Raw genomic sequence first — 14,781 nt, 5'->3', positions numbered from 1 at the left:
GGGGTCAGAAAGAGCCAGACAGGGCTGAAATAACAGCGAAATGATCATGGTTCATTCGGGAGACAGCAGCTTCTTTTCAATGGTGGGCTTGGAGGCTCCGTTGCAGAGAGATGAGAAGACAGCCAACAGACAGGAAGTTCCTGGTGTAGGTGTTTAGTCTCAAGGAGCTCAGTAACAAAAGGCAGCGAGGATGAGAGGATCCAGGGAGGCCCTTCTGAAGATGAGGGAGACTCGGGAATGTTTGTGGGCTGTAGGGAAGGAGCCACGGAGAGGGAGAGATTGAGGGCTGACAGAGGGGGCGGATGTGCTGGAAGGGGATCGCTGCTGCAGGAGGAGGGCTTGGCCTCGGTAAGGAGAAGGGCCAGCTCATCAAGGAGGAAATGGTAAGAGAAGGTACACACACATATACACAAACACACACACAATACACCGCTTCCCCCACACACCTGTGCCACACACACACACACACACACATATACACAAACACACACACACCCCTCCCCCATACACCCGTACCACACACACACACATATACACAAACACACACACCCCTCTCCCCACACATACACCTGTACCACACACACACACACACACACACACACACACACACACACACACACGCAAACACGCACGTGTGCACACACACACTCCCCCCACCCCCAAGTCTCTCTCTTCAAGCCCTTCAGCCTCTCCTATGTGAAAGCACATTGTTTAAAGGTCGTTTTACAGAACACGATCATTCCCTTGGGGTTGTAAAGGTGCAGCTACCTTCAAGCCTCTGTGCCCCCTGGAAGGGGGTTGGGCCTCCCTCTGCTAGACCACAGAGGGGGCAATGGATGCAAGTGCCGAGGCTCATTTAGGCTTGATAACGATAAAGCTCTCTGCAGTCTGTGGGGTTGGCTGCCATAGGAGGTGGCAGCCCCACCATTTTCAGTTCAACTTGATTTGTTTGGAGGTGTTTAAGTAAAGGACAGATGACTACTCATGCATCTCGGATCCCTCTGGCTTTTGGATTCTGTGACTATGTATCTGGGGGAAGTGCCCTGGGTAACCAACAAAGGACGCTTCTTAGAAGCAACATGATCTAGTGGAGAGGACTGTGGATTTAGAATCTGGGAGACCTAAGTTCAGACCAGGGCTTTTGCTACCTGTGTCACTTTTATGGCTTTGTGCCTCAATTGTCCCATCTGTAAAATGAGGGGATTGGACTTAAGAGCCTTTTAAATCCCTACTGTAGATCTTGGATCTGATTGGACTTGGTTGGTCATGTCTAGAGTCTCATAGAGATGTTGAACATGGAACCAGCCTTTCTGGAAACCCTTGCACTGTGCCAAACTCTGGCCGCATATAAACATAGCATGGTGACCCAGAGAAAAATCCTACCTGGATCCTCAGCACTGGGTGTTTGGTAAACAGAAGCATTTGAAGTGAATGTTGGGTGACAATGTTTGATGTGTGTTAAGTGACATCACCCATCCCATATCATGTCAGATCTCTTTGCTTTTCTGAAGATAACAATGTTAGGAGGTTTGACAAACACTGTTATCTCATCACTGCTGGCTCTCCTGAAGGAGGTAGGGGTGTACTCTTTGTGGGCCATTTGTGGGTGCTGGGCAGGGGCTAGACTCAGTGGCCCTGGAGTGACTGTGGGGACCCCAAGGCACTTTCTACTGGTACTGGGGAAAGAGGAAGATAGGGTAGGTCAGAGGCAGTGGTTGCCACTGATGGGACCCCTCAAAGTTTACCAATATTACATTTTATTGTCACAGCAATCTTCTTTGGGGAGCATGGGGTGCTACATGTATTATGAGCTCTACTTTACAGATAAGGAAACAGGCTCACAGCTTAGGTGACTAACCCAAGCTCATATAACTTAAGTGTACAAGGTGGGAGATGAAACCAGGTCCCTTCTAACTCTGTCCAGCACTTCCCCCACTATTCTATGCTACCTTGCAGTCTGGTGCTGATGCCGTGGACAGCTACATGGGCCCAGGGCTGGAGGAGGCCTTGGTCTCTGTTGCAACAATTCGGCTAGCAGCTGCTGTGGGAGTGAAAGACCAACACAAGTCCAACAACAGGAATGCTGCCAGCAAAGTTCTTTTGATCTGCTTTACTAAGGAAGGCAATGTTAAGGGGTTAACAATCTTACTTTAATCCAACATATTCATATAAACTCGCTTAGTTCAGGAGGAAAAGCCAGCACCTTGAACTTCAGAGTAAGTACAAACAAATTACAAACATATACAATATAAACAGACCAAGTCACAATTCATAGTTACCAGTAAAGCATCAACATCTGGGTTGATGAGCTGGGGAGCTCTTAACAACAGCTGGCCCAGAGTCACACGCCACTGCTCCTATGGCTCACAGACCCAAGCAAACAATTCTGTTCTCTCTTTTTATACAGTCTATAGACATCATCAAACATCATCTGAGTGACCAGAACTTAGGTGCCTACTATTTGCTCTGGTCTTAGCAACTCCCTTTAGGGCCCTGGGGGCTTCACACCCAATTGACTTAACACCTAGTAAATAGGGGTTTGGGCCTGGGGCTTTGTAACTAGTTAGATTCAATCAAAGAGACTTAATTAATTTAGCATTCTAAAACAGTAAAAAAGTCCCTCCTTAATTACCAATGCAGTCTCCTATACAGATGTTGTAACTGTATCCCCTTAGAGGTTTCTGGTGGGGATACTCACTTTGGAGGCAAGTCCAGGAGCTTGGGTGGTAGGGGACAGAGATGGGTGAACAGATTACTTAAGGGAGCAGGTGAATTGAGTGGGGCAAGATGGGGGATTGCAAGTGGGAGTCAAAGACAGATACTGGGGGGAAAGCCATAGATCTGGTCAGTAATTATCCAAGAAAGTGGTCAGGCAAGGGTCTGGCTGAAGTCAGACGCCATAGCCAGTATCTTATCTCCAAGCAGGGACTGTCCTGGTGGCAGCTTTCCATGGAACAGAAGCTTGAGATGATGGTTTAGGGCTTTGGGGAAGAACTGGCAGGCTGGAAATCTGCTGTAGGGCTTCTCCTGGGGCCAGTGGAGTCTGGCTCTACTAGGCTCATGGTCAAGCTTCCTTGCAGCCAGAATTCCCAAGTCTGTTGGGATCCTCAAGGCAGCCCCCTAGCTTCAGGGCAGCTAAAGGCAAGGCCTGGATGGGCTTACCCTTTCTAAGTGCTTGGGGTCCTGGCGTCATCTGAAGCCTGGCATTACCTCTGGGTAGAGAATGGAGCCACATAGGGCTGCCCAGGTGTCCTGACAGGTGCAGGGTCCCAGAAGCCTGAGGCTCTGGCTGTGTCTTTGGGACATTTTCTCCATGCAGAACCTTGGCTCAGGAGACTCCAGGTCTGGCAGAATTTCAAGGGCCATGAGCCCTCACAAGGTTTTTCATTGTCTAGTTAATTGAATCAAGATTCCAAAAATTACTGCCAGGACAAGGTTGTCATGCTTGTGTCAGGGAAAATGGAGATGGAGGTGCTTGGACAGATGAAGGAGCGCTATTGTTTGGAGGCTGGCAGGTGGGGCCCCCTCAGCTTGTTCTGTTTCAGGGAAGCTCCTCAGAGCTGGGAGGTTTGGCAGAGGGGATCTCTCATAATGAAGGCAGGGGCTCCCCAGGGCTCCTGCAGTATGGCCTCAGCATACTCAGCCTCACTTTCTCTCTGCCAGTCCAAGTCTTAAATGATAATCACAATTCTCGATGTAACTGGGGCTTGTCTGGTGTGGCCAGTTCTCTCTAACAGCACCCGAAGAATCTGATCTGTGACCTAATCCTTAAGTTCTGGGGAGATGCCTGAGATCCAGAGCAGTTACCTGGGGAGGGTAAGAGGCACACCTGGCCTGGCAGAAAGCAGGCTGGGTCTGGGGTCAGAGGCTGGAGGCTCACAGTCTGGCTCTACTCAGATCCTGGGACTCTGGCTGAGCCATGTGCCCCTCAGGGCCTCCTGTGTAAAACGAGATCCCATTTCTGCAGCTTTCAAAGGGCTTCAGGTACCATACTTCGTTTTTATCTCAGAACAACCCTAAGAGGTAAGTGCTATTATCGCTCTCATTTTCCAGGTGGGGAAACATGTGGCCAGGGTTTATATGTAGAAGGGCAAACACATGGAGCATCACATATATGTGTGTGTATGTAGAGATAGATGAATAGATGGATGGGTGGATAGATGGATGGAGAGATAGAGATAGATAGATGGATGGAGAGATAGAGATAGATAGATGGATGGATGGATAGAGAGATAGACAGACAGACAGGCAGACAGAGGGATAGGCAGAAAAATAACCAGCCAAAGCCTGAAGGGGTTTGGAGTTAACTCTTACACACTCTTCATTCCAGGCTCAGCCCTTTTCTTACCAGTCAAGTTGTTCTCAAAGAAAGGGTTCTCAAGATCAAGGTTATCTCTCTATCATTTCCTTTGCCAAAATCTCTGAAATCCACTTGAAAGAAACTGAAAAGAACCATGCTTTACCATGTTCCCAGCTTTGCCCCTCACTACCCCCAGGACCCTGAGCAAACCCAGGCAATTGCCTGTCCTGAAGAAAGATGTTTGAACCAAGTGACCCACGAGGATGGGGAGCCAGAACACTTGAGTTCATGTCCCACTATTGACTTAATGAGAAAGCTTTGTTATATCCCTTTCCCTCTCTGGGCCTTGGTTTGCTACCTCTGTAAAATGGGGAGGGGAGAAGTTAGATGGTTTTGAAGCTTGAGAACACTCTACATTTCCCTCTGCCTTTTCATGTCAAGAATGTTGCCAGAATTCCCTGCCTCTCTCTAAACACACACACACACACACACACACACACACACACACACACACACACACCCTTTTCTCTTTTACCCTCCAATGTATTCCACCAGGGAATTAAGAACGTCAGCATCAAGATCTTCACACAGTTCAGAGACTTTTGAAAAATCTAAGTGAGTTTGAGGATAATTGGTCCAAAGGGAAATTGAGACCATCATCAGATAAACCGAATTCTGTGGCCAAAGAAGGATCGTTAAGTTATTGAGCATCTGTACTGGAAGGGTCCCAGGTAGCTGAGTCTCTTTTCCAACAAAATGTTCAAAGTCTTATTCCCAGCCATGTATCTCCAGGCAATCTGATAAATGACCTAGAAGGGAATGTTACTAAGTGTGAAGAGGAACATTTATCAAGGATACAGAAATTATCCTCACCAGTCATGTTTTCTCATCAGGCAATGAATCTCAGAAAGTTATTTTGGCACTGACAAGTCCATGCTCTTTTCCAACAGATGGCAGTTGGTAATGATGTGCCCTCAGCTATTACCTCCCCTCTCAATTACCACTCAGACCTTCTCCTTACCTGGTATATCTTTAATATGCACATGTCCCAGGCATTGGGGGACCCTCCTGCTGGTGCACCATGCACATTGCCATGTGGAGGCAGCAATGAATCTAGTCATTGGTGTCATCCCACAGCAGCATCTGTGGCTGGGTCACAGGATACTGCTCACATCACTGTAAACAAGAATGGATGATAGAGTCACTCTACCTCTGTGCCATCTTTTTCTTCTAGTTCTTGGCTCCCTGAGACTTCCCTATTTATCTCACTGGTCTCCTATTCACTCCACTTAGAGAAAGCTCATTGATGAAAGAATCCCTTAATTTCTGTCTGTTTGCCACAGATGACCTTGAAAGAAGCCTTAGTATCTATCCGGTCCAACATATGCCAAAAAAAACCCTCCACAGCATCCCTGGCAGGTGGTCATTCAATCTTTCCTTGAAGAGGTCACCGATGGGAGCCCATTGTATTCAGAAGCAGCCCCTTTCCCCTTGTTATTTCTCTGATTATTAGAAGGTTGTTCCTTCCTCTCTCATATTGTAACATTCCAAATGTTTCTATGACCTCATCTGCATGGACATTCTTTCCAATGACACGGATCATCACCTATACCATATGATCTTTGTAGGTACCTGGTGGTACCATGGTGCACAGAGTGCTAGACCTGGACTCAGGAAGACCTGAGTCCAGCCTCAGATTCTTACTTGTTGGGTGACTTTGGGCAAGTCATTTCACTTTTGTCTGCTTCAGTTTCCTCAAATGCAAAATGGAGAATTAATAGCCCCTACCTCCCAACATTGTTGTGAAGATCAAGTGGACAATATTGGTTAAAAAAAATGCTTGCTGTGTGCGGCACATAGCAGGCAGTATATAAATGCCCATTTCCTCTCTCTCCTTTGTTCAGGTCCTCTAATAAGTTTGCCTTGAGGGTCTACCCAGTGGTCTGGGGGTCTTCCTCACTTTTTTCTGATAGCATGCCCATGGGCCGACCATCAGCTATCTTTTACTTTTACCATGTAATCAGCCCAATTTCAATCGTATATTTGTTTGATATAAAGATTTTTCCCTTCCAATCCACAACTTCCCTTTTTAATCTCAGACTTATTGATTTTTATCCATGGAAAAGTGTTCAATTTCATGTAATAAAAATTATTTATTTTATCTTTTGGGTTCTCCTTTTCCCTTGGTTTGGTATTCTCCCTGAACCACAGCTATAAAAGGTGCCTGATCTCATCCTCTAGGATTTTTTTTTAATATTCAAATTGCTCAAATATTTTGAGTTTATTTTGGCCTGTGATGTAAGATGTTGATATAGAACTAATCTCCACTGAATGACTTTCCAGTTTTCCTAATACTTTACTGTCAAATAAGAAATTCTTCCCCAAGGAGTTTATACTTTGAGTCTGTCACACATTAGGTTATTGGGTTTGGTTGTTACTGACTATTTTTTATCTTGTCTTTTCCATTGATTTGTTCTTCTATTTTTAAAGCCAGTACCAAAGGATTTTGATAATTACTGCTTTCTAAATAAAATCCAAGATGTCATTTCATTCAGATTCTAAATAATCTTCCTATGAGCTCTTTGAACTTTTGTTCCTCCAAATAATTTTGTTATCATTTTGTAGACCTCTCTTGTAGCTCCATGAGCTTCCTTGAACATTTGATTGGCATAGGATTACATTCATATAATAATTTAGGTAATATCACAATGTTTGTCATATTACTGAAAACTTCTCCTGGATTAATAAATATCTTTCCATTTTTTCTTGCTTTTTCCTTTTAACAATTGCTTTTAGATATTGTATTTATACAATTCTAAAGTTAATCTTGGTAAGCTCACTTGGAGATATTTTTAGGAATTGGTGATTATTTTTAATGAGATTGCTTTTTCTGTATTGCTTCTGGATTTTGTTATTGCTATGCACAAAGGGGGGTGATTGGGGGATTTTTTTATATTGCCATTTTGCTGATTTTGTTAATTGTCTCAATTAGTTTCTTGGAAAATCCTTGGGAGTTTTCTAAATAAACCATAATGCCTGCAAATAGGGCTATTTTTTCCTCCTCTTTGACAATGTTTGTGCCTTTAATTTTTTTGCCTCTTCTACTTCCTCTGGCTAGTATTTCTTAGAACTGTCAACTGAAAGTGGAGAGATGGGGCATCTTTACTTCACTCCTATGCTTATTGGTAAAACTTTAAATGTTTTCCCATTGAATATGATGGTAGCTTGTGGTTTTAGATATACACTTTTTATTACATTAAAATGGCCCTTCTATGTCTCTGCTTTCTAGATTTGAAAATCCCTTTGCCACCAAAGGCTTTTTTCTGCATTAATTGCTACAACCATGCTATTGGAGGTCATTTCCTTGTCAATGTGCTTTACATCAATTGGCCCCCATGAATCCTAATTGGGGCCCATTCACACCCTTCATTCATCTTTCTCTTAACTTGAGAGTGAGCTTCAACTCCAATTCTTTTTTCCAATTTTATTTTTTTTCCAATTACATGTGAAAACAATTTATAACATTCATTCAAAAAAGCTTGAGTTCCAAATTCTCTCCTTCCTTCTCTCTTGAAAGGGCAAGCAATTTTTGTACATATATAGGTCCTTTCCCTTTTTTAAAAAATCTCTTTGGAAGACAGACCTAATAGTGGTATTTCTGGGTCAAAGGTAAGCACAGTTTTACAGTCCTTTGGACAAAGTTTCAAATTGCTCTTCAGGATGGTTGGATCAGTTCACAACTCCACCGATAATGCATCAGTGCCCCAGTTTTTCCACATTCCCAGCAACATTTATCATTTTCCTTTTCTGTCATATTAGCCAATCTGGTAGGTATGAGGTGGTACCTCAGAGTTGTATTAATTTGCAATTCTCTAATCAATAGTGATTTTAGAGCATTTTTTACATATGACTAGAGACAGTTTTGATTTTTTTTATCTGAAAAGTACCTATTCATAGCCTTTGACCATTTATCTATTGGGGATTGACTCATATTCTTACAAAATTGACTCTGTTCTCTGTATATTTGAGAAGTTAGGCTTTTATTAGAGACTCCCCCCCACCAGTTTTCTGCTTTTCTTCTAATCTTGGCTGTACTGGTTTTGTTTGTTCTAAAACCTTTTCATTTAATTTAATAAAAATTATCCATTTTACATCTTATAATGCTATCTCTTGCTTGGTCCTATATTCTTCCCTTTTCCATAGATCTGATGGGTAAACCATTCCATGTTACCCAAATTTGCTTATGGTATTACCCTTTATCTGTAAATCATGTACCCAATTTGACTTTATCTTGGTATATGGTGTAAGTTGTTGGTCTTTACCTAGTTTCTGCCAAACTGCTTTCCAGTTTTCCCAGCAGTTTTTTTAATAGTGGATTTTTGTCCTCAAAGCTTGGATTTTGGGGTTTCTCAAACATGAGATAACTATGGTCATTTACTACTGTGTATTGTGTATCTAATCTGTCCTATGGAGCCACCACTCTGTTTCTTAGCCAGTACCAGATCATTCTGATGATTATCACTTCGTAATATAGTTTGGGATCTGATATAGCTAGACAACCTTTCTTTACATTTTTCCCATTGATTCCCTTGATGGACTTCACCTTTTGTTCTTCCAGAAGATTTTGTATTATTTTTTCTAGCTCTATAAATTTTTTTTGGTAGTTTTATTGGCATGGGAATGAATAAGTAAATTAGTTTAGGTGGAATGGTCATTTTTATTATATTGGCTTGGCCTACCCCAATTAATATTTTTTCCAGATTGTTTTAGGGAAAATTAGGTAGTGCAATGAATAGAGTCCTGGGGACTGGGATCAGGAAGACTGAACTTCATGAGTTCAAATCTGGTCTCAGACACTTATTGGTTGTGTAACTCTAGGCAAGTCACTTAACTCTGCCTCCATTTCTTCATCTGTAAAATGAGCTGGAGAAAGAAATGGCAAACCACTGCATGGCTTTGTCAAGAAAACCCCAAACTAGGTCACAGGTCAGACACAACTGTGACATAGCTGTAAAACAACCGATCCACAAATTATTTAGATCTGACTTTGTGTGAAAAGTCTTTTGTACTTGTTTTTATGTTGTGTTTTGGTTTGTCTTGTTAAGTAGATGCACAAGTATTTTTTATTGTCTACAGTTATTTTAAGTGGAATCTCTATATGTCTTGCTGCTGAACTTTCTTGGTAATATATAGGTATGCTGATGACTTATTTGGGTTTATTTTTCATGCTGCAACTTTGCTAAAGTTGTTAATTATTTCAGCAGTACTGAGCATGGAATCAGAAAGACCTGATTTTAAATCTGGCCTCAGATGCTTCTCAGCTGTGTGACCCTGGGCAAGTCACTTAACCTTGTTTACCTCAGCTTTGTCATCTATACAATGAGCTGAAGATAGAAATGGCAAATCATGTCAGTATCTTTGCCATGAAAACCCCAAATGCATCATGAAGAATAGGACATGACTTAAAAAACTGAACAATAGCAAGTTTTTAGTTGATTCTCTAGGGTTCTCCAAGTGTACTGTCATATCACTGCAAAGACAATATTGGTAAAAATCATCCTTGCTTGACCCCTGATCTTTTTGGGAAGGCTTTTAGCTTATCTCTTTTACAGATGATGCCTGCTGTTTTACATGCTACTTATTACTTTATTACTTTTTTAGATACTACTTATTACTTTAAAGAAAGTTCCATTTATTGCTATGTTTTTTCTTGTTTAGGTATCAGCACTATATTTTCATCACAAAAAGGAATTTGGTAGGATTCTTTCTTTTCCTGTTTTTCAAAATAGTTTATATAACATTGGAATTAATTTTTTCTTTAGTAGAATTCTCTTGAAAATCCATCTAGTCTTGGTGATTTTTTCCTTGGGGAACTCATTGATGGCTTGTTCAATTTCTTTTTTCTAAGATAGGGTTATTTAGGTATTCTATTTCCTCTTCTGTTAATTGGGACAATTTATATTTTTGTAAATATTCATACATTTCACTTAGATTGTTAGATTTCTTGGCACACAATTGGGCAAAATAGGTCATAATAATTACTTTAAATTCCTCTTCACTGGTGGTGAATTCACCCTTTTCATTTTTGAGACTGGTAATTTGATTCTCTTCTTTCTTTTTTTTTAAATCAAAGTAATCCATGGTTTAGCTATTTTATAAGCTCTTTATTTTATTTGTTATTTCAATTTTTTTTACTTTCCATTTTATTCATCTTTCCTTTGATTTTCACGATTTCCAATTTGGTGTTTAATTGGAGATTGTAATTTGTTCTTTTCCTAGTTTTTTTTTTTAATTGCACACCCAATTCATTGATATACTCTTTCTCTATTTTATTGATATAAGTGTTTAGAGAAATAAAATTTCCCCTTAGTACTGCTTTGGTTGTATCCAGTGAATTTTGGTTTGTTGCCTCATTGTTGTCATTCTTTTTAATGCAATTATTTTTGTTTCTAAGATTTGTTCTTTTACCCACTCATTCTTTAGGGTTAGATTATTTAGTTTCCAATTAATTTTTAATCTATGTGTTCATGGCCCTTTATTGAATGTAATTTATATCTCACTGCGATCTGAAAAGGATGGGTTTAATATTTCTGCTTTTCTGCATTTAATTATGAGGCTTTTATGCCCCACTACATGGCCAATTTTTGTATAGGGGCTATGTATCACAGAGAAAAAAGATATATTTCTTTCTATTTCTATTCAGTTTTTTTCCAGAGATCACATCTAAGTTTTCTAAAATTCTATTCATTGCTTTAATTTCTTTCTTGTTTATTTCTTTGTTAGATTTATCCGGTTCTGAGAAGGAAAGGTTGAGGTCCTCCACAAGTATAATTTTGCTGTCTGTTTCCTCCTGTAACTCATTTAACTTTTCCTTTAAGAATTTTCATGCTAAGCCATTTGGTGCATATATATATATATGTATATATATATAGTATTGATATTACTTCCTTGTCTATGATATCTCTTAGCAAAATGTAGTTTCCTTACTTCTCTCTTTTAATTAGGGTTATTTTTCTTTTTGCTTTGTCTGAGATTCTACTGTGTGTCTGTATGTGTGTGTGTGTGCAATTTAAATGTATTTTTTATTTTTAGTTTACAACACCCAATTCCACAAGTTTTTGAGTTCCAAATTTTCTCTCCCTCCCTCTTCCCCCTACCAAGATAGCATGTAATCCAATATGGATTCTACATATACCTTCCAATTAAACTTATTTACATATGCATTTAAAAAAAACTTCAGTTAAAGCATAATAGATTCCATTCCAGTCCTTTGTCTTTACTCTGTGTATGACTTTCTGATTGAAGTGTGTTTCTGGTAATCAATGTATTGTCAGATTCTGTATTTTAACCCACTCTGCTATCCACTTCTATTTTATGTGTGAGTTCATCCTATTCACATTCAGTTATGATTACTAAGTGTATATTTCCCTCCATCCTATTTCCCCCATTTGGCCTTCTCTCCTTTCCCCTTGAACATGTTTAAAAGCTTTTTGCTTCTCATCACTGCCTCCCCCAATCCACCCTCCCCTCTATCAGCACCCACCTTCTCTTATCCTCTACTCCCCCTTATTTCCCTGTAGGTAAGATAGATCTCTATACCCAGCTGAGTATGTATTCTCTCTTTGAGCCAGTTCTTATGTGAGTAAGGTTCAAGCATTGCTTGCCACCATCCCCACTTCCCCATCAGTGTAAAAGTTCTTATTTTCACACCTTTTTATATGATATAATGTATGCCACTCTAAATCTCTCTTCCTCCTTCTTTCAGTGCATACCTTTTTCTCATGCCTTAATTTATTTTTTGATATTATCCCATCATAGTCAACTCACATGCATGCCCTCTGTCTATGTATACTCCTTCTAAATGCCCTAATACTGAAAAAATTCTTAGGAGTTACAAATATCATCTTCCCATGTAGGAATGTAAACAGTTTAACCTAATTGAACCCTAATTATTTCTCTTTCCTGTTTACTTTTTATTCTTCTCTTGAGTCTTGTATTGAAAGTCAAATTTTTTATTCAGCTCTGGCCTTTTTATCAGGAATTCTTGAAAGTCTTCTATTTAATTAAATGTCCATTTTTTATCCCCTGAAGGATTATACTCAGTTTTATTTTTCTGGGTGGATTGTTCTTGGTTGTAAACCTAGCTCCTTTGGAATATCATATTCCAAGTAATCTGATGATTTAATATAGAAGCTGCCAAATTTTATGTTATCCTGACTGTGGCTACATGATATTTGAATTGTTTCCTTCTTTCTGCTTGCAATAACTTCTCCTTGACCTGGGAGCTCTGAAATTTATCTATAATATTCCTGAGAGTTCTAATTGCAGGATTTTTTTTCAAGAGGCATCGGTGGATTCTTTCCATTTCTATTTTACCATCTGGTTCTAGAATATCGGGGCAGTTTTCCTTGACCATGTAGCCAGAATGGACTTTGTTTTCTTTGAATGACTCAGCTTGCCTCATTGAGCTTCCCTGGACACTGGGGCTTGCTCTTCCGGGGCAGGACCAGAGCTTCCTGTGTGATGAGTCGTGGCGCTGGCTGAGGGGAGGTGTGTTAACGTGGTCTACGCTGGGGGAGGGGCCAAGTCAAGAACCAATCGGCCCTGGTCATTCAGGCGGCGCTTGATGATGTCAAAAACTCTATAAGAGGGGAGAGGACAGCTTGAAGATCCTCCTTTCCTTTTCCGGTTGGAGCCAGAGACACCTACAGCCGAAGCTGAGCTGCCGGTAGCAGAGCTGACTAGAGGCTAGTGGGTAATCTTCTTACCATAGAGGGGAAGCATGTATACGATTTTGTATCTCGCTTCTCTGTGGCCTTCTGGTTACCCTTATAAGGTGAACTTATTGGGCCTGGAAGCTTTTGATGAAAATATCAAAATGGGGACGCTGGTTTGTGGGCTTGTTATTGTGGAGTGTAAATACATGCTTTAGTTCTCCTGCCTTCTGCCTAGAGAATTCCTTATATCCTGCGGTTCCGGACCTTTTAGGCACATATGAGATTCTCTTTGAAATCATAAATTCTGCCTTCCTAATATAGACCATTTCTTTTTTAAAAATTTAGTCAATATTTTATAATATTGATTTTGGAGGAGGGGATTCTCTTTTTTATAAATTAAGGTTTTTTAATTTTAGTTTACAACACTTAGCTCTGCATGTTTTTGAGTTCCAGATTTTCTTCCCTTCCTTCCCCTCCCCCCTTCCCCCTTCGCTCCCCAAGACAGCATGGAATCTGATATATCTTCTACATATACCTTCACATTAAACTTATTTACACAATAGTCAAGTTGTAAAGAAGAATTGTGACCAATGGAATGAATCATGAGAAAGAAGAAACAAAACCAAAAAAAAAAAAAGAGAAAAAAAAAGAAAAAAAGAGAGAGCAAATAGTTTGCCTTAATCTGCATTCAGACTCCATAGTTCTTTCTCTGGATGTAGATCTCTTTTTCCATCATGAGTCCTTTGGAGTTGTCTTTGAACCTTGCATTGCTGAGAAGAAACAAGTCTATCAAAGCTAGTCATCACAGAATCAATGTATCTGTGGTTGTGTACAATGTTCTCCTGGTTCTGCTCTGCTCACTCAGCTCCTTGATCATTTCTTGAAAGATGATGTCTAGACTCTTTTTTTTATCATGGATTTCAGGCAGTCCAATAATTCTTAAATTATCTCTCCTGGATCTATTTTCCAGGTCAATTTTTACCCCAGTATTTTTTCTTCTATATTTTCATTTTTTGGACTGTTTTATTGTTTCTTGTTGTCACATTAACTTCCACTTGGCCAAGTCTGATTTTTAAGGAATTATTTTCTTCAATGAGCTTTTGTACCTCCTTTTCCATTTGGCTACTTCTACTTTTTTGAGGAGTTCTTTTGTTCAGTGAATTTTTCTACCTCTTTTTTTTCCATTTGGTCAATTCTGCTTTTTAAGGATTTCTTCTCATTAGTGGATTTCTTTTTGGCTTCTTTTACAGTTTGGTCAATTTTGTTTTTTAAGGTATGATTTTCTTCAGCATTTTTTGTGCCCCTTTTACCAAGTTGTTGACTCTTTTTTCCCATGATTTTCTCACATCACTCTCATTTCTTTTCCCCCATGTTTTCCTCTACTTCTCTTATTTGATTTTTAAAATCCTTTTGGAGCTTTTTCAGGAATTTCTTTTGGGTTTCAGACCAGTTCATATTTTTTCCTTTGAGACTTTGCATGTAGATATTTTGATACTGTTGTCTTCAGAGTTTGTGTTTTGATCTTCCCTGTCACCATAGTAACTTTCTAGGAGCAGGTTCTGTTTTTACGGTTTGCTTATTTTTCCATGCTATTTGTTGACTTTATGTTAAAGTTGAGCTCTGCTCCCAGGGTGGAGGGGGTACTGTCCTGAGCTTCAGATTTTTTTGTGCTGTTGTTTTCAGAGCTAGTTCTGGTAGTAGATAAGTTTTCAGTTTTTCCAAGGTAGTACGATCTAAGGAGAGGTGTGGTCACTGCTCTCCTGG

General features: G+C 40.1%; 1 protein-coding gene across 1 annotated transcript in view; it reads left to right on the top strand.

Annotated features, from left to right (window-relative positions):
- ATP13A5 (ATPase 13A5) overlaps window positions 1–14,781 on the top strand; it is a 114,369-nt gene that overhangs the window by 13,954 nt on the left and 85,634 nt on the right. The window lies entirely within an intron of this gene.

Source organism: Trichosurus vulpecula, chromosome 4 (genome assembly GCF_011100635.1).
Source record: "Trichosurus vulpecula isolate mTriVul1 chromosome 4, mTriVul1.pri, whole genome shotgun sequence".
Lineage (NCBI taxonomy): Eukaryota > Metazoa > Chordata > Mammalia > Diprotodontia > Phalangeridae > Trichosurus > Trichosurus vulpecula.
This window is presented reverse-complemented; position numbering and strand designations above follow the sequence as displayed.